This window comes from Pongo pygmaeus, chromosome 12, assembly GCF_028885625.2.
Source record: "Pongo pygmaeus isolate AG05252 chromosome 12, NHGRI_mPonPyg2-v2.0_pri, whole genome shotgun sequence".
NCBI lineage: Eukaryota > Metazoa > Chordata > Mammalia > Primates > Hominidae > Pongo > Pongo pygmaeus.
Window position 1 is genome coordinate 112752544 of NC_072385.2, and position 19257 is coordinate 112771800.

Sequence of the window (19257 nt, forward strand, 5' to 3'; positions counted from 1 at the left end):
GCAGAGTTGGAAGAGAGGAAGAGAGGAAGAGAGGAAGAGGGCAGGGCAGGGCAGGGCAGGGCAGCGCCTCAAATACATGTGTATTTGAGGACATATGTCAAAGATGATATGAGGTTGAATGTCTATCAAGAGGAGGCAATGGAAGTGGCAGCACTAGGAACAAAGGAAGGAAAAGAAAACATGATATAAAACAGAGGGAAAAAACGAAGGTAGAGCGTGAATTGATGATAATAATATGCTATAAATGGAGAAGTATTATAAATTCAGGTCTCTCTACCTGAGGGCCACAAAAGAGAGGGAAGATGAAAACTATCCCATATAAATTTTTTAAATTAATGCAATGCCTATTTGGAGTCCAATTTTTGAACCTGAATCAGATTTAAAATTTAATTTAGAAGCATAAATAGTTAAGAATGAGCATTAAAATCTTCTACAAAAAGGGGAGATAAGATATATACTTCCAGTCATTAACAAAAACAAAAGTTTACAATAATTAACATAAGACAGTATGGGTGGCAGAAGAAAATACAGTCGGGGAAACAAAGTTCAGAAGTCTACCAAAGATTGTGTTAGATTCAGGGTTTGGAGGAGTTGGCCTTTCTTCAGTCTCAGAGCAAGTCATTTATCTATGCTCTTAAAGCATACTCTCCCATCTCATCTATTGATTGGAAAGATGTCCAGAATACACTAAATCAACAGTGAATTGCCTATCAACTCAAGTAAATAATTTTACTTATTTTTATGATCATTCTAATAATAAAAAATAACCTAGAAGAACCCTCAAATTTTATCTAATCCAATAATTCTTAAATGGTTGTCATCAAAGCACTCCCACTTGGCTTGTTTAAATGTTTATTCCTTTACAATCTCACAAAGTCTAAAGAAGGAGTGGCAGTCAGAAGGTGAGGCTGTCCATTTTGGCTATCCAGTGTGGAATCCTCCACACCCTCTGATATGGTTTGGATTTGTGTCCCCACCCAAATCTCATGTCAAATTGTAATCCCCAGTGTTGGAGGAGGGACCTGGTGAGAGGTGACTGGATCATGGGAGTTGACATCCCACTTGCTGTTCTCATGATAGTGACTGAGTTCTCACAAGATCTGGTTGTTTAAAAGTGTGTAGCACCTTCCCCTTCATCCTCTTCCTACTTCCCCTGCCATGTAAGACGTGCCTGCTTCCCCGTCACCATCCACCATGATTGTAAATTTCCTGAGGCCTCCACAGCCAGGCTTCCTGTACAACCTGCAGAACTGTGAGTCAATTAAATCTCTTTTCTTTATAAAGTGCCCAGTCTCAAGTAGTTCTTTATAGCAATGCGAGAACAAACTAATACACCCTTCCCACCCATTTTCCCAGTATTCTGGGTACCCTCTGTTTACAAGTGATTTTCATCTATTTGTACCCTCTACCCTACTCCCAATCCCCCCAACCAAAAGATGAGCCAGACCATCTCTGGCTCATCTTTAACGTTTGCAGGTGTTGGGGGAGGTTTTCAGAAAGAAGTAACTTCCAAGGTGAGACTTGAAGGAGAACGAATAGGACTTAGCCATATGAAGGAGGTGGCATGGGGGAAAAGCCAAAAGTTACAGATGACTTGACAGCAATTTGAACAAGTAGACCCAAGAGGACTCAATGACTGGCTAGGAGGCACACTGCAAGGCAGCAGGAAAGCACGATACTCTTTTCTGAACTGGGTACCTGAGAGGACAGGAATAGGATTAATTAAATTAGAAAACATGGCACAAAGCAGAATAAAATCTGCAGTTTGAAAGACAGCAAGGAAAATACTATGTCCATTGGAAATATGGCGCTTTGATGCTGGTAAGATTCAAGCTAGATGTTCACATCAGGATCCACAGCAGCCACACTCAGAGATGTGAGAATGGATGATGTTACCAATGGCCTGAGTGTAGAGACAGAAGAGCAGAGCTGGAGTGACAGAACACTGGGAAAACTCACTTCAGCCAACTGGGAGATTAAGTGAAGAAAAAAAAGATGAAGAAAAAACAGAGTAAAGAAAAAAACAGAAGTGTAACGGAAGAGGAACATCTGTATATTTCAAGATGAAAGAATCCAATAGGAAACAAGAAAACAAAACAGTTGTAAAAACTAAAACTATATAAATGTGGGAGAAACAAATAATTTTAAATAATTTAAGTTGCAGTTTAATCATCAACCTAAAAAGTAAAAAATATTCTCTTAAAATATGCATTTTAATTTTGGATAAGTTAATATTTTTAGAATAAACTAATTCAATTTATTAATAATTAGACTATAATCATCTTATCTCTATGTTAATGTTCAGTTACATATTAAAAATATATATTATCCTTTAAGATATTCAACATTAATAAAATTACATTGTAATAGTTTAGGATAATTTTCCTTTCACTAAAAACAAAATATAGTAACATAAAACATTCATTTAATATTTATTGTATATGAACCAAAAGTAAAATAAGTAAAAAAGAAAAAAAAATCATTCAATGTCCTCTGTAAATATTCCTGACGGCCATGACTACCTCTGATCTTCTGAATGAACAGCCTTTCTATATTTGGAAAATTCTCATCTCAAGAATTCACTTTCCCAGCATAAAAGTCAGAACACAAAATGCAGTCTCCTTAGCATTCAGGCAGGTGGCTTAGTCTAAAATGTGCCGTACAAAACTTGGAATCAGATGTCAGCAACATGAGGTAATGGGCTCTGTGTGGAAGTTCCTCCTCACCTGCAATCCATGTGTGGGTGGTGGCAGAGGTGTCCGGGCTTCAACTGCAATAGCAGTGGGAGGATGACTTTACCCTATTTGATCATTGAAGTTCTCAGTACAAATGACTTTGCAGATGCAGCATGGGTGTCATTAGTTTCTTCTGAAGCACCACAGGACAACAGAAGCAAATGACAGTTTCCTTATCAGGTTACAGGTGGAACATGGTTTAGATTTTTTTTTTTTTCTGATTCTCTATGCATCCTAATATTTCTGTGCTAACGTCATTTTTTCAGAACTCCATAGAATTCACTACTGACTGGTGCTGATACATCTGCCAAAAAAAGAAATCTAGTACCTAGTACCTGAAGGCGCTCAGTGATGAAACTGCTAATTAAATTACCCCTGTGGGCCAGGCGCAGTGGCTCTTGCCTATAATCCCAGCACTTTGGGAGGCTGAGGCAGGGGGATCATGAGGTCAGGAGATCAAGACCATCCTAGCTAACATGGTGAAACCCCATCTCTACTAAAAATACAAAACATTAGCCCAGTGTCATGGCACGCAGCTATAGTCCCAGCTTCTCAGGAGGCCGAGGCAGGAGAATCGCCTGAACCCAGGAGGCAGAGGTTGCAGTGAACCGAGATTGCGCCACTGCACTCCAGCCTGGGTGACAGAGCGAGACTCTATATAAAATATATATATATATATATATATATATATATATAAACCCTTGTGGTCACTGGGATGAAGGGAACCATTGGAGGCAATGCCTTGAGGGATCTAGTGACCACGGCCATAGAAAAGCATGAAGAACGTGAAGAGCACGAGGAATTGGAGTTCTGTCAGAAACTGCCTGTTACTTACTCTACTGGAGAGCTTACTCTACCGGAGAGCTTAAATGAAGACAAGTTCAAAGTCCTAAGCTCTCACCTCAAGGCAAAGATTTAAAAGCACAGAATTTCTTTAACAGTGGGATAAAAAGTTATTCACAGCTATAACAAGGCCAAAGTAGCTAAAAATAATTTTTTTCTTGCTGTTTCCTTATCTTAATCAGGAAGTATTGACTTTATAGCTTCATCAAGTTTTTTATGTGAAAGGCAGAACAATAATTGGGAAATATTATGCCCCCAAACATTAGAATGGAAACATATAGGAGGTTTGAAATAACCTAAATTACTCCAGTATCTAAGTCTTCTGAGGAGCCCTTGCCAAAAGCAGCCCATTCCCTCCTGATTTATAGGGCTGTTTTTAATTTGCTTGAAGAGCAAGGTCTTTCAACTTATTCTAAAGCAGCTATTTTTTAAGGAAAAGACAATTCCCCTCAAACCCCTTCGGACTGTCACTGGACCTATAACCAGAATCAAAGTGTAGCATTCCATAGAGAGCCAGTTACAAAATTCAACCCAACAGAAAAAAACTAATAATGAAAAGAACCGCAAGGGTGATTATTTTAACATTAAAAAAATTGGAGACGATGTCTGGGAATTGACTCTAAGGGCACAAGGCCAGGAGCGGACTAACAATTTTGAGAATCATTTATCAATATGAGTTTACTTACCAAGGATTCTGAATTTGATGTATTGGCTTGAGCAGCTGCAAATGATTTTAATTTTTTGTTTATTTGGTTGACGACCTTCTTCTCAACGTCACTACATTAAATGAAGTCGAAGGGTCTGTCAGGAAATCCTTGGTATAATGCATTGAAAGGTATCCAGAAATTTGGGGAGATAGTAAGGCTGAAGTTCATTTATCATGAATGGCTCACTCACTCATCCTCCTTTGTCTCCCAAGAAAACCTAGAAGACATTCTCTAATTAAGTAATTTAGAAATACATTGGTTGAGGGGGGTACCAGCATCTGTGAAAAGTGTCATAGTGTCTGTTCTCTGTAGAGCAGGATGCTGTTGGTGGTGCCACAAGAGACATAAGGATGATGATTCTATTGGAATGATTAGATCTCAGGACGGTATCAGCCTAGGGGCTGAACTTCACCACCAAAAAGAAAAGAGGGATAATTATTGTTGAGTGTTAGCCAGGATGTTCTGAGTAGTAGTGACTTTTGGTATTAAATAATTGATGAGAGGCCTGAGAGAAATAGGCAGGCTTCTAAAGTTCTATATGATTTGTATAACTCAAAAACCTCTGGATCTGTTGAATAGGCCTGACACGAGCCACCAAAATAGAGACACAGCCCTTCACATAATACTTAGGTCTGAGTTAGTTCACAGACCCACAGCTTCTTAAATGAAAGGGAGGTTAGCTACCTGTAGTACATTCCATAACTCCTCTTCCTAATTTTCCCCAAGGGCACCTGAGGCCATTAGGGGTAGGGAAATGCCTAGATCTTTAGGGAACTGTTGCATATTAACTTTAAGTAAATGTTAAACCCTAGGAATCCAGAAAGTTACTATTGTAAACCAGTCACAGATAAATGGAGTTCAGATACAAATCAGTCTCGCAGACAGCTCAGTATGATAATGGACGCATCCTATGGTCCTTTTCCCAGGTCCTTAGCATATAGTTGGACTAAACAAACTAAGAAACAGAAGAATGCTGAATGGTGATGTTAACTCTTTTTTTTTTTTTTTCTTGAGATAGAGTTTCACTCTTGTTGCCCAGGCTGAAGTGCAATGGAGCAATCTCGGCTCACTGCAACTTCCGCCTCCCAGGTTCAAGCAATTCTCCTGCCTCAGCCTCCCAAGTAGCTGGGATTACAGGCATGTGCCACCATGCCCAGCTGACATTAACTCTTTAATGCAATGTCTGTTATGGTAGGAATGGCCAAGTGGAACCTTCTGGAATGCCATCTTTTCATCTAAATAGTACATTTAAAGGAACACCAGATAACTCTGGAGAATTATAAAAATTAGTGCCACCATCAAATTCTTGGAAGTCACTGAGGTACAAATTCCTAACGCTTTCCTACTTAACTCCAAGACAGGTCTTAGAGAAGGAAAACCTTATCAAGTGATTATGTCAATTGAAGCCTCCAGTCCAGTTGTGGTGGCCTCTTGACTAAAGTAAAGCAACCCAACTCCTAGCACCTGACATGCAGCTTGTGATCTGGAAATTCTTTTTCTACTGACCACTAAAGAAACAATACTCAACGTAGCTTGCTCTCACTCAGCAGTAGCAGAAGTAACTTTCATTATTTTGCCTCAGGGTAAACCACCTCTCACGGCTGGTAAAACAATCTAGTCTACTTGGACTTTTACTGTTTCCCATTTTGCAGAACATGATGCTAGTGTATTCTATTAACACAGTCATACTGATGGAATCTGGGAACTAGGAAGTATAAAGTAAACTTGATACTTTGCTAAGTCACGTGTGTGGTCAAGCACTTGAAATATCCATGAAAATACAGGGACCTGAAACCTTATTAAAGATTCTGGGGCTCCAGTGACCTAAGGTATGTTAGAATATTTCCTACAAAGCAAAAGGAAAATTGCCATGCCTGTCATCTCCACTGCCAAGAAACAAGTCTAACATCCAGGGGACTTCTTTGGATTCCGGACACAAGTTCATTGTACGCTGCACTGCCACCTCCCTCTCAACCCACACTTCTGGTCCCAGGGAGAGCTCCTTGTGGCCAGCTGACTGAGGAAGGACAGATTGCTGGAGCATTATTATGCAATTCAAGTGGCCTTGCACAGAACAATAGGGATGTAAAATCCAACCAGTGAGAAGTTTAAAATGCCCACATGGATTAACAGAATCTTTGAAGTGAGATGACTAGGGATTAGACATGAAGGGTATGGAGAAAGAGGCACAGGAATAGACCTCTCAGAAAGGGCCAAAAACGTGAAAATATTTGTGTCTCATATGTAGAGCATGCCACCTCTACACAAGAGGCTCCCTACAAAAATGAAAGAAAAGATAATGCGGCCTGTGAATGTCAGTCAATTTCCTTTCCCAGATTACCCAGTACTTGCTTAATAAATTTATTAACAAAATGGCCACGGTGGCAAGGGTGGAGGTTTGCAATGTTTCATCAATACATATTTCAGCTCACCTGGGATGATCTCATTGCAGAGAAACAAACTTGCAAGCAATAGAAACCGACAGTGAACTTCCAATAGGATACCAATCCCAAAGGGCCATTCAGCTACCCAGTAGCAGTTAATTTCATTGAATTTTCCCATCATGGAAGGCCAGTAATTTGTCCTTACAAAACACATTTTCTCTGGATTTGGATTTGCTTTCCCTGTTTGCCACTCTTCTGCCATAAACTATCATCTGAGTACTTACTGAATGTGTCATTGAGTGTCACAATATCACACACGTTGCTTTTAACAAACAACTAATTTTAAAGTAAAATAAGGAAGAATAATTGTTATAGTTTATGGAATTCATTGGTCTTAACAGGTACCTCATTACCCAAATGCAACTCTCTGTTAAAAATGGTGAATTAATTGAAGATGCACTTCTCATACTATCCAAAAGACAATAACGTAAATACCTTGCGATGCAGTCCTAATAGATGAAGAATATGCTCTGAACCAGCGATCCATGTATGTCCCATATTTTCCATTGCCAGAATAAACAGTTCCAGGAACCAAATGGTGGAAATCACATCTAACTTTTACAACTAATGACTTAATTGCAAAATGTTTGTGTCTCATTACTATTCTGGGCTCTTCTATTTTAGATGTTCTCATTACCCAAGAGAATGCTTTCATTCAGGGGTGCAATAGTCAGTCCAAATAAAAACTTAAAACAAAACAGCATGCTACCTGGCTATTTATGACTCCTAATACCACTGGATAAATAAATTCTTTAGAAAATGCAGGGAAGGGTTGTAATGTTGTTGGCTGGAGTGATTGCTCCTAATTTTCAATGAAAAATAGGGATGCTTTTTCGCAAATGGGACAGGGAAGAGAATGAATAGAACTCAAGATCCCCTGGAGGGCCTCCTGGCACTACCCTACACAGGGCTAGAGAAGAGTAGGATGATGCCATCCAGGCAAGACTACAAAGGCTCAGATCCCTCAGAAACAAAGGTTTGCATCCCCTATCATGTAAAGAGATAAGACCAGCTGAGGTGCTGGATGAAAGGAAAGAAGCCATGAAACAAATGCATGATAAGAAAGAGAATGAAAGCATAGTAACTATGGACTTATAACTAGTTGAAGAAGCAAGAGCTGTAGTATGTCCCCATATTTCCTTCCTTGCTTTGTTGTAAATGTATTTATAAATTCTACCTAATTTCTTTGCCCCCTCCAGTTCCACTACTATATTTGTCTGGGATGTTTTGATAGTGGCTAATTTCACATTTTAGTCCACAAGTTATAGAATGTCAAAACAGGATTACAATAAAACCAGAAAAGAAATGGATATCACTCAGAGAGGCCAGACTTACAGTCAAATGAATTAATTTAGGAGACTTTGGGTTGTCTCTTTTGAGGATATTGTGATCATGTATTTATTTTCATTTTAAATGACAGTTGTATTGCATTAAGAAATAGCATTTTACATATTTTAAAGGTTTGAGTATGGAATATGAGTGTTTATTGATATGGGGTAGCCAAAGAACCAGAAGGGACATACCGTATTTTTGGCCAACCAGAAAAGAGCAATGTGAGAAAACCAGAAAAGAGCAATGTGAGAAAACCAGTTCTGTCTGAAGCTTCCTTTTTTTTTTGGCACTAGTGGCAGGAACAGCCATTTCTTATTGATTTTAAGGTTCCGTTTCTGAATCAGAAATGGTATTGGTAGGGAACAATGACTAGCAACAATTGCATCTAGGGTTACAAAGGGATAGTAGCAACAGTGACAGTTTTCTCATTGGGCAAGTTATGCAACATGATTTCAGATAATTCTATCAGATACCTAAAAAACTTTGCAGTTAATTTCTTCATTGCTTAATTCAGCCAAAGTCAGCTTCTGTGGCTGTCAAATGAAAAAATAAAGTCCTAGAAGGAAACAAATGGTATAGTTAGGGGTCTTTGAAGAGACTTTAATAAAGGTCTATAGAAGGGGTTAAAGGGAATCAACAAGGGATGGTGCAGTACCCTAGGGACTAGCAACAAGAAATCCCCTACTACTTAAGGAGGAAGGGGACAGAGTGGATACTAAAACCCAGTGAGAGTAGCTGTAGGAGAGGATCACCAGGTCGGAGCTGTGGTCCTCAGAAAAGGAACACAGCAAGCCCATGGTAAGTTGGTAGTGAGGAAGGAAGGTAAATAAACATGCCAATCTCATTATTTTCCCACCCATAGATCTCCTGTCTATGTATCCCATTGGCCAAACCTAAACAAAACCCAGAGGATAAGACATCCCATTGATGTAATCCATAAAGTCAGCCTCTGGGAAACAGAAAAGGCTGAAAAAGAGTGGATAGTAAATTTGGAGGGAAAAACAGAAAATATCTAGCACACTCTAACAAATACATCCTCTCACTAGACATTTTAGTTTATTTCCAGGTTTACATGGCAATGGTTGTTGGGGTGATGATATTAAGATTTATCGAATTATTTGATAATGCCACAAAGATATAGAATTTCTTAGATAAGAGGCAGAAAGTGATCTGAAAGAGTAAGCAAGAGTATTTAGGACTGATGAATACTTTGGGTCTCCCACTCCATTTTACCCTATATGTCTATTGAACATCCTCCCAGTCCAGTAAACCATCCCCATATCCTTTTAGTTTTAAGCATAAAAGTGCAAGAATTTCAAAATCAAATTTGTTTTACTAAAATCTGAAAGATTTTTTTCAAGCAAAAGAAAAAAAAACTTTAAATTATCCTTTTAAAAATCTCTCTTTATCTTTCACATCCAATCTATCAGAGAGTCTTGATACCTCCATCTCCAAAATATATCCCACATACATATACTTTTTACCATATTTACCACTACTACTGTAATCTAAACTATCATCATTGCTCACATAATCTTTTAGATGAGAAAAAAAGTAAAACTGCTTCTTCACATTTCATCAATTCTATACATTATTCCTCTGCTTGATTTTCCTAATAGCAATTACCATTATCCAAAATCATATTGCTCATTTATTGTTTACTTCTTACTGTCTGTCTCCAAAATAAGATGTTAAGTTCCATGAGAGTTGAGAGCTGACTCTTTTATTTACAGATATTCTCCAGGTCAGGGACAGTGCCTGACAAATAGTAGATGCTGAATAAATGTTTGCCAACTAAATAAATAAATGAATCCTAAAGTATTCCTCAATATTGGGATTACTAGTACTCACTATCCTGTACTTCAGTCAATTTGTATACTGTTGTTTCAGTGCATTTGATGTAGGCAGTTTTGAGAGGGAGGATGTAGATTGAAACTGATTCTTCATGTTGATTAATACTACATGGTTACTGATTAACCTTATTGGTGTTCAATTTGTATATAACTATTAAAAGAGAAAATGATTCTATTAAATTGTATTCATGATGTACTATAAAGGCAATGAATGAGTTACATTATAAGAGGTTAAAATAACAATACCCTCTTTGTTTTTGTATTTTGCCCAAGAGGCTATTTTGGTTTTGAACATTAAAATGCAAACAATTTTTAAATCAAATTGGTTATCTAAAGTCTGCAGAAAAGAATGACAGAAAAATAAATGATACTATAGGTTTTTACAAAACCAAAACTGGAAGGTTACACAAACAAAATTGAAAGGTTCATCAAAAAAATTTGCTAATTGCTCTCTCAGTAACAATAATTCTCAGTAAATAATTCTTTCACTGAAGACCTTGGGAAATAAGATAGGATCCCCGATCTCAAGGAACTCAAAACCTACGCAAGATCAAAATCAATAAAATTAAATACAACATAAGGCGAAAAGTGATTTAATACAGTAGTCCCCCTCATCTTCAGGGGATAGTTCCAAGACCTTTAGTGGATTCCATAAAACCATGGGTCATACCAAAACAGAAATATACAGTCATCCCTCAGTATATCTGGGGGATTGGCTCTAGTACCCCCATGAATACCAAAATCTGCAAATGCTCAAGTCCTGGATATAAAATGGTGTAGTATTTGCATATAGCCTATGCATATCCTCCCATATACTTGAAATTGTTTCTAAATTACCTATAAGACCCAATACAATGTAAATGTTATGTAAATTTACATTTACATTGCCCAAGAGGCCATATTGTTTTATGTGTATCATTTTTTATTGTTGTCTCGTTATTTTTTATTGAAATAAAAAATATTTCAATAAAATATTTTTGTTGTCACATTTTCTATCTGCAGTTGAGGAACCCATCGATTTGGGCTGTGGATGTGGGACCCTGTACTATGTTTTTTTTTTTCCTATACATACATAACGATGATAAAGTTTAACTTGTAAATTAGGCATGGTAAGAGATTAACAACAATAATTATAACAATATACTGTAATAAAAGTTACATAAATGTGGTCTCTCTCACTCTCTCAGAATACCTTATTGTACTAGACTCCCCTGTTTTTGGATTGCAGCTGACTGCAGGTAACTGAAACAATGGAAAGCAAAACTACTCATAAGAGGGATTACTGTAACAGTGCAAACAAAACCACGACAACACGAAAGAGGTGGCTCTATCACTTTTGCTAGAAGAGTTAAGAAAGGCTTCAAAAGTTACACCTGAGCTGAACATCAAGTCTAGAATCTAGGCAGGGTCAGGGTCAGGAGAATTCGCTATGATAACGAGTTTGGATTTTACCCTGCACTCAATGCAGTCTCTGACAGATTTTAGTTGGAAAAAAAAATACAGCTGGGTCATTTTTGTTTTAGGTAAATTAGCTTCATAGGATTGCAGAAGGCCAATTGGACAGAAAAGAGAGCAGAGGCAGAGAGATCAATTAAGAGGTTATTGCTGTTTGTGGGGTGAAAGAAAAACAGAGCAGAGATCATCAACCTCTTCGTAAGGTGACGATGAAACAAAAGGCAAATTTCTCTTCCAATGTTTAGGTCAAATAGCATGTAAGCTATGAACTATTTTTCTCCTCCTGGCATTGACATAAAGAGATTTTTTTGTGTGGCCACTGCTGAAAGTAAGGTAAATAAAACTCAGTGAGTGAAAATTGAAAAATTATTTAATTTTCCCTTCTGGGGTGTTTCTTCTTTCAAGTATGAAGAAATCCTATTTGCTAAGAACTCCAGAGGAAATGTATTTATTGTTATATTTAGGTACCTCGTGTGGTACGTGTAGTCTCCACATTACATGGCACTGTGGAAAAATGATTCCAACAATAAAAGAGATAGAGTGATAAAATCAGCCAATGTCCCCATTCATTTAGGAATGAACAAGCAGATCCAACCTGCCTGGCCAGTTAGAAGATCCTTGCCACTAAAGATGTTCTGAAATCTACTTTATGACTCTTATTGTCTCTCTACTTTGCTGTGTCAGGAAGGCACACTGTAGTTACACCTATTTTATCACAAGTTATTTTTCCCTTCTGAACTCTTTCCTGTCTGGCCCTTTTCCCCTCTAACACATTTCCCTTGGCTCTAAAATTCCATCACTCAGCATTACCCGCACATTTTCACTTTCTTCAATAGCCTGTTCTCTTCTGACCTTACTTTACCAGAGAATCAGCTAAGAACCCTGATCTTCAAATACATTCACCTCTGGTTGCTTTATATTCTATGATTCTTCTCTAGTACAACTTGCTAACCACTCCACACCTTCCTTGATATAGGTAATAATATCTCTAATGAGTAAAGTTGCTAGAAATATACAAATTAGGAGTAAAAAAAATGCATTTTGGTTTAAGCATGTATTCTTAAAGTTACTTCTCTTGGATAGTCAACCTATCATAAAAAGTCAGTACTGGGTCTCCATCTGGTGGCCAAAATTTCTACTTTTAAATTCTAAAAGATCTCTTTATTTTTCACTCCATCTTCCTAAGAATGACTTATCAAAGATGAAATATATGACGAATTATCCTAAAAGGAATGCACAATCAAATTAATAATTCAGAAGGTTATAAGTTTAATAATGTACAAATGAAAGACATCCTTAGGAAATACAGTCCAGCAATCTTAAAAATGGAGCCCAATCTCATGCAGAACAACAAATAAGAAAGCAGATGTATTCTAAATTGAGCACAGAGAGAAATTCGGTCACACTCAAAAATTACATTTTAAAAGGATATATTATATGTCAGCAATTTCCCTAAGTACAGGGATTACAGTGAAAAAGACAAGCAAATTTCTTCCCTTTAAAAAGCTTACATTCTTGTGGAGGACGATAAAAATATATCTGCATTATAATGTGAGTTTGGCTTTAAGGTTATGAAGTAAAATAGAGTAAGGAAACAGTTATGGAGATGAGAATATGTTACTTTGTGGGGAATGGTCAGGATGCACCTCTATAATACGACAATGTTTAAACAACAGACTTAAGTGAGAGATGTATATATTCCTGAGAAAAAGTATGTTGGGGCAGCAATGGTGTGCACAAAGGACCTGAGGCAGAAACATGGTTAAAGATCTGTACAGGAATAGCGTGGCTAGAGAATGTGAGTAATGGGAATAGTGGGAGATGAGGTCAGAAAGACAGTGAAGGGCCAGACATGCAGGGATTTGCAGGCTGTATAGATTCTGTGAATTTTATTTAAATGTGGAGGAGAGCCCTTGGAAGTTTTGGGCATGATCACATTTGGGTTTTCACTGGCTCCGACTATGTGAAGAACAGACTTGGTGTGTGCTGGGGGGCGGGCAAAGGGAGTAGCAGAGAGGCCGAAGAGCAGTCTGTTGCAGTAATCCAGATGAGAAACTGATGGTGGAGTGGAGGGGGTAAAGGTTAAGAGGGCTGTGTTTTAAAGGGAATGCCAATAGGAATGCCTATGGGATATGACAGAAAAACAGCAATGAACAATAATGTTAACGTTTTTGTCATGACAAACAAGTGAACCAGAAGCCAATCACTAAGATGGAGAACGCTGGGGAAAGAGCAAGTTTGGGGTAGGAAGACAAGAATTAAATTTAAAACATACATTTAGATTGCCTTTTAGGCACCCTCGTGAAAATGTCAAGGACACAATAGAATATACGAGTCTACACTTCAGGGGCGATGTAAGAAATGAAGCTATACACCTCAAACAATTGGTTTGCACATCGTATCGGTAAATGGAAAAATATGGATGTGTTCTCAATATAATCCACCAGAAAGAGTAAAACACATCTTAAATTGAAGGCAGAATAATTCAGAACATGTGGGTAAATTTTTTAATTGAGTAATCAGAGCTCCTCCTACATGCTGACCATATATCCTAAGCACCATAATATACAAAGAAAATATACTGGCCAACATAGGGAGACTTTGTCTCTCCAAAAAGTAATTAGTTGGGTGTAGTGGTACATGCCTGTAGTCTTAGCTACTGAGGAGACTAAGGTGGGAGGATCGCTTGAGCCAAGAAGTTTGAGATTACAGTGAGCTGTGCCCGTGCCACTGCACTCCAGCCTGGATGACAGAGGAAGACCCTGTCAAGAAAAAAAAAAGGAAGAGAAAGAAAAGGTCCAGTCACTGCCCAGAAGCTTGCAGTCCTAGTAGAGTGCTAAGATAAATGAACTTTTAAAAATTTAGCAGGAAACAAACATTTGCTCGGTATGTGAGAATAAGCAGGATGGTAGAAGAGAATAGGTGAAGATACCCAGGAGGTACATAAAGAGATGAAGGCCAGAAGGATAATGGTGGTGACATGATCAGACAGATGTGTTACAGAACAAAGTTTAATGTCATTTTTTCAAAAATAAAATAGATTTAATAATTTAATTTCATATTTAGGAAAACTATTCTAAATATTAAATCGCACGATTAACTATTTCAATTATGTAAAACAGTCAAGCAAAGAGATACTCCAGAAACGGAATTTTATACATCTTGAGACTGACATTTCTACACTTGAACACATGTTGCCCTAGCTGGCTGCCATCACTCTCATAATGTAAACTTTTAGGTACTGATAAAATAAGATTACCAGTTAATACATGATAAAGGTTAGGCTCCATATGATAAGAATATAAGCATACTGTATAATAATTTCTTTCTAGGGCATAAGATCAAGTCAAATTGATCTTATCTTGGGTCAAGTTTGCTGACAGAAGAATTATATAGATATTGTGGCTAATATGGTTCCTGCTGCATGACATATGTTTAAACCAACCAATATTTGCTGAGCCCTTGTTACGTGCTGATCCCTTGTTAACTATTAATGATTAAGGTGAATGAGATAATCTCTATCCTCAAGAAATATATAATCAGATATATCAACAAATAAATAATATTGCATTCTAAGAACTCTCTAGGGTGGGGTGGGGGTAGTACCTAAATCACTGAATGTTTGCTAAATAAACCTAAACCACAGCTGGGGCGACCAAGGAGTGTTACATCAAGTACAGGAAGCAGAAACTGGTAGAGACCCTGAAGGGGGCCATGATCCCATTCCGTAAAACCATTCTGTGTTCTGGAGCTCTGGGCCTAATATGGGAGGAGGAGCCTAGAAGATCTTTGATATGCCTTCCCGACCTTTCTCCCATTGTCTTGATGATTCCTTCTATCAGTGCTAAGTTCCTTAGCAAATGGTAGGTGTACCATGTCCTTGGTTTCTTCTCCCAAACATGATTTTTCACTCTTTACAAGGCTAGGCTGAGAGTTTTCCAAATCTTTCCACTCTGCTTCTCTTTTCATTATAAATTCAATTTTTAAGTCATTGAGCTGTGGCTCAAGTGGCCCCAGGTGCAACTTGACCTGCCACTCCAGAAAGAACAAGCCATAAACCTTGGCATTGTCCACATGGTGGTAATTCTGCAGATGCATAGAATGCAAGAGCTGTGGGGGCATGACTTTCTCCACCTAGATTTCAAAGGATGTCACAGACAGCCTGGAGGCCCAGATAGAGACTTGTTGCAGGGGCAAAGCGCTACAAGGCCAATGCCAAATGGAAATGTGGAGTAGGGGTTGCTTCAAAGAATGTGAGATAAAAATAGCCCCCTTATCAATGAGGATGGACCCTAAGGTTAAGGACAAAGCTACCTATGGATGGAGGGTTCAGGACCCAGCTGGCATGGCAAATTTCTAAACTTCTACAGCTCGAAACTCCATAACTGTAGGAGCTATCAGATTACTCCTAACTCTGATTTAGAGCACAGACTGTTACAACTCTGATTGGACAGAGCACCAGCCCTACAAACATTCTTTTCTGATAACTGCAGACCTTAAGCCAGTTTCATCCAAACTTCCTTTGTGTCCCATGGTTCACCTTTAACATGAACAGCCAAATTCTATCTCATTTTAATGCTAAAATCCCATCCCAATGTGAACATGGGATGTATGTTACATATATGTTTACTCATTGCACATGTGCTCAGCTCCCCTCATAAATATGTATAGCTTTTCCCCAAAACTTGATGAACATTATGATACTATTGTGTGATACAGGCCCTATGAGGCATAAAACCCATCCCATCCTTCCTCTCTTCAGAGAGCACCTTCGGCACATGCCAGAGACCATCTCTTCCCAGTCTGCAAAGTGGTATCACCAAGAGAGCTCTCATTTCTACTCTTTAGCCATCCTTGTGGATGACAAGAGTCATGCTGGACACCATAACTCATACCATATAGTTCAACAATATATAGCTAATCACTAACCAATATCATTTTGCAAACTAATGATAATTCTTAACAACCTTGTATTAAGCCATTATTTGTATCCCACTTTTCCTTCAAAAACCTGTTTGTAACAAAGGCTGAATGAAGTACATCCCAAGGCAAACTGGAAGTGTTTCCCAGGCAGCTGTCTTCACCTTGGCTCAAATAAGCTCTTCAAAATTATATTTGGTGTCTTAGTTTCTTCCTTTAGATCAACAAGACTTACTTGGGACCTATTTACCCTTTCTTATTTCCTGTTGCTCCCTTTTAGAATGTGAATGTCTATCCTATGCCTGTCTGACCATTGCATTTTGGATGTAGACAATTTGTTTTGATTTCACAGACTCACAACTGGAGGAAAATTTGATTCAGAATGAATTGTGTCTGAAGTCTCGAATGAGACTACGGACTTTTGAGTGACCCCAAATTTCACGCATTTGAAACTTAATACCCAAATTCATATACTGATTGATGGTGGGGCCTTTGGGAGGTAATCAGAATTTGATAAGATTATCAGGCTGGGGTCCTGATGATGAAACTGGTGGCTTTATCAGAAGATAAAAGGAGACCTGAGCTGACGCACATTCTCTTGCTCTCTCTCCATGCAATGCCCTCTGGCATGTTATGACACAGAAAGGAGAGCCTCACAAGATGCCTGTGTCATGCTCGTGGACTTCCCAGTCTCCAAAATCATGAGCTAAATAAACTTCTCTTCTTTATAAATTAGTCAATTTATAATATTGTTATAACAACAGAAGATGAAATAAGACATACATAAAAGGGAGATCATGCAATATTTTTCTGCCTGTGTCTGGCTTATTTTACATAGCATAATGTCCTCCAGGTTCACCATGATAAGATTTTCTTCTTTATAAAAGCTTGGCTAGAATTCCATTGCTTATGTGCATATATGTACATGTGTATGTGTATGTGTATATATATCACATTTTCTTTATTCATTTATCAATGGACATTTAGGTTGTTTGCATATCTTGGCAACTGTGCAAATACGAGAGTGCAAATCTCCTTTCAATATACTATTTTCATTTCTTTTGTTTATATACCAAGAAGAGAAACTGATGAATGTGGCTAGTTCTATTTTTAATTTTTTGAGGAATCGCTACATAGTTTTCTATAATGGCTGTACCAATTTATACAATAGTGTACAAGGGTCTCCCTTTCTCCACACCCTTGTCAATACTTGCTACCTTTTTTCTTTTTGATCATAGATATTCTAGCAGGTATGAGATGATATTTTATTGTGGTTTGATTTGATTTCCCTGATGATTAGTGATGCTAATCACCTTTTTATATGCCTGTCAACTATTTGTATGTCTTCTTTCAAGAAATGTCTATTCAGGTCCTTTCCCCATTTCTGTACCATGTTGAACACCACTGATAAAAAGAAGATATTTGCAGTGCCCCAGAATTATAAAGGAATAATATCTAGAGCTGACTCTATAACTTATGAGCCAATATCTACATGTGGCTATTTAAATTTAAATTAAGTAAAATTAAAAAGTAATTTATTCATAGATAATACAAACAAATGGAAACACATCCCATGCTCATGCATTGGTAGAATAAATATTGTGAAAATGGCCATACTGCCAAAGCAATCTACAAATTCAATGCAATTCCTATCAAAATACCAACATCATTCTTCACAGAACTAGAAAAAACAATCCTAAAATTCATATAGAAACAAAGAAAAACCTGCATAGCCAAAGCAAGACTAAGCAAAAAGAACAAATCAGAGGATCACATTACCCAACTTCAAACTATACTACAAGGCCATAGTCACCAAAACAGCATGGTACTGGTATAAAAATAGGCGCATAGACCAATGGAACAAAATGGAGAACCTAGAAATAAAGCCAAATACTTAACAGCCAACTGATCTTCAACAAAGCAAACAAAAACATAAAATAAGGAGATGACACGCTATTCAACAAATGGTGTTGGGATATTTGGCAAGCTACATTTGGAAGAATGAAACTGGATCCTCATCTCTCAACTTATACAAAGATCAACTCAAGATGGATCAAAGACTTAAATCTAAGAACTGAAACCATAAAAATTCTAGAAGATAACCCCTCAGAAAATCCCTTCTTGACACTGGCTTAGGTAAAGACTTCATGATCAAGAATCCAAAAGCAAATGCAACAAAAACAAAGATAAATAGATGGGACTTAAACTAAAAAGCTTTTGCCCAACAAAAGAAATAATCAGCAGAGCTAACAGACAATCCACAGAGTAGGAGAAAATATTCACAATCTATACATCTGACAAAGGACTAATACCCAGATCTACAAAGAACTCAAACAAATCAGCAAGAAAAGAACAAATAATCCCATCAAAAAATGGGCTAAAGACATGAATAGACAATTCTCAAAAGAAGATATACAGATGGTCAACAAGCATATGGAAAGATGCTAAACATCACTAATTATCAGATAAATGCAAATCAAAACCACAAAAAAGATACTTGCACACACATGTTGATAGCAGCACAATTTGCAATTGCAAAAATATGGAACCAGCCCAAATGCCCATCAATCAACTAGTGGATAAAGAAAATGCAGTACATATGTACCCATGGAATACTACTCAGCCATAAAAAGGAATGAAATAATGGCATTTGCAGCAACCTATATGGAATTGGAGACTATTATTCTAAGTGAAGTAACGCAGGAATCAAAAACCACACATTCTATGTTCTTACTTACAAGTGGGAGCTAAGCTATGAGGACACAAAGTCATAAGAATGATACATGGGACTCTGGGGACTCGGGGGAAAGGGTGGGAGGGGGATAAGGAATAAAAGACTACACATTGGGTACAGTGTACACTGCTCTGGTGATGGGTGCATCAAAATCTCGGAAATAAAAATAAATTCTAAAAATGCTGAAAAATAATAAAAAGTAATTTCTCCATTTCAGTAGCTATTATGCTCAAT